Below are 2,500 nucleotides of genomic sequence, written 5' to 3' on the forward strand. Positions count from 1 at the left end.
CATATATACTTAAGAAAAAAAATGTAGGCTACATTTTATCTCATGTATTATTATTATTTTTATTATTATTATTATTATTTATTTTATTTTTTGTTACGCCATTCAGTTTTCATTCATTCGTTCTCACATCAGATACAACGATAATAATATTCATCAACAATACTCATGCGAATTCACAACTATCGCATGCGCATCAATATCAATGTTTACGCGCGCGCTAACCTTGCGACGGCGCACTCCTGGTACCGGCCTCCGTGCGCCATAAAAACTAGTTCCTTAGCCTCTCCGAAGAACACATCCGCTCGCCGGCCGTTGCTCTCCTACAGGTGCGATAATGTGCATCCTTTTGTTTCCTCATCGGGAGTGTGGGATTTCCCCGCTAGACGCCGAGGGAAGGATGAGCAAAGTGCGACAAGGCGGGAGAAAGCGAAGGATAAAGAGCGGGGGGTGGGGTGGGGGGAGGTTGGGGAGGTTGGGGGTAGGGAAGGAGGGAGTTTAGGGGGGAATTTGGGGAAAAGGGCGGGGGATATTGGGGGTAAGGATAGGAAGAAGGGTTTAGAGATGGTGGGGGATGAGAAGATAGAGATATGGGGAGAATTAAAGGTCTGGGGGATAGCAGGAGATAGAGCAAGGAAATAAAGAAAGGAAGGTTAAGGATAACAGGAAAAGGATAACAACAAGCGGTGGAGGATAGAAGGGTTAAGAAGCGGATGCGGGAATAGATAAGGGTGGCCAGAGGGCGTGGGTGGTTCTGTGCTAATGACGTAGCTGGGACGAGTGTGCAAATTGCGGGGGGGGGGGGTGCGCACGGGGGCGTAGGCGCAGCACGTCCCCGCTCACATCAGCACACGCAGGCCACCTGATCGCGTTTTTCCGCCGCCCAAAAAGTGGCACCGCGCAAGGCCAGCCGAGGGAAGCCGCGGCCGCCGTCACGATGCGGGAACGCCACTCGAGGACCGCGCCCGTCGCCGCAAAGACACCGCTTGCGGGCCTCTGATCGGGTCATGGCGCAGGCTGCAAGATGCGGCATCAGTGCCATTGCTTGTCGGTTTGCTTTGCCGATGCTGCTGATGCTGCCACTGATTCTGACGAAAGGATGATCGAAACCGGTCTAGTACATCTCTTGTATTGAGATATTCATTCTTATTCGTTCCTGTTCTACATTTGTCGCAATTACTACTGCAATTACAATTATTACTGCACTAATATCATTCCTGTTACTGCTACTGTTAGTATCAGTACTACAGATACTGCTACGTTTATCACACGCTTACTACTGCAATTAATACTACTACGATTATTGCTGATGACACTGCTATGAAAAAAACAGAAATAACTCAATTACACTAATAATCATGATCTAATATAACAAATTGCTGGACGTGTTTTGTAAAGAAAATAGAAAAAAATCGATAGTCAGCGTTAACCTCAGAAGGTCAGCGATAAATGCAAAATAAGATAGATAGATAAGTAAATGAGCAAAACAGGGAACTGAGGGATAGATAGATTAATAAATACAAATATAAGCAGATAAATACTCGAACAATATTTCTTTTCAACATACACGCGACAAAGGTGATAATCTGTGATGTAAAAAATTGAAGTTGAAAACACTAAAGTTAATAAAAGTAATGATAATGCCTTTATACTTGGCCTTTTCATTATCATCTTTATTGTTGCTGCTCTTCATTATCGATATTATTGCTAAGTGTACCACATTGTCGTTAGTATTCTCATACTCTCTTTATAATCATTATTACTAATACTATCATCATCATTGTTAATATTATGATAATGATAACAATAATAATAGTGATATGATAGTTATTATCATCATCACTATCATTGTCATTAATGATTATTACCATTGTTATCATTATCATTATTATCATTGTTATCATTATTGTTAATAATTATGTATATATATATACATATATATATACTATATACATATATATATATATATATATATATATATATATATATATATATATATATATATATATATATATATATATATATACTATTATTGTTGGTGTTATCATTATTGTTGTCATTATTATAATTGCTATTAATGTCATGATTATTATTTACTATTACTATTATCATGATCGTTATTAATATCATTATGATTATTATTGTTGTGATTATCATTTTCAATATTATTGTCATTATTTTCATTATGATGATTATTATCATTATTACTATTTTCATTGTTACTGCTGCTATTGCTGCTATCTTTATTACTTTTTATTCGATTCGGTCATTACCTTCATTATATCATATCATCATTATCATTATGTCAATATGGATTTATCTTTTATTACCATTATTACTTTTATTTTTCATATGTTCTTTTCGTGATCTGCAGTATCGTCGTTGGTCCTGTTATTGTTTTCTACTATAAACACTTAGAGAAATCATTAATACTTTTGTTTTCATTATTCATCTTCACTATCATTCTCGTCATTGTGATAATCGTCATTATTCATTTGTCTGT

The sequence above is a fragment of the Penaeus vannamei genome, chromosome 34 (genome assembly GCF_042767895.1).
Source record: "Penaeus vannamei isolate JL-2024 chromosome 34, ASM4276789v1, whole genome shotgun sequence".
NCBI lineage: Eukaryota > Metazoa > Arthropoda > Malacostraca > Decapoda > Penaeidae > Penaeus > Penaeus vannamei.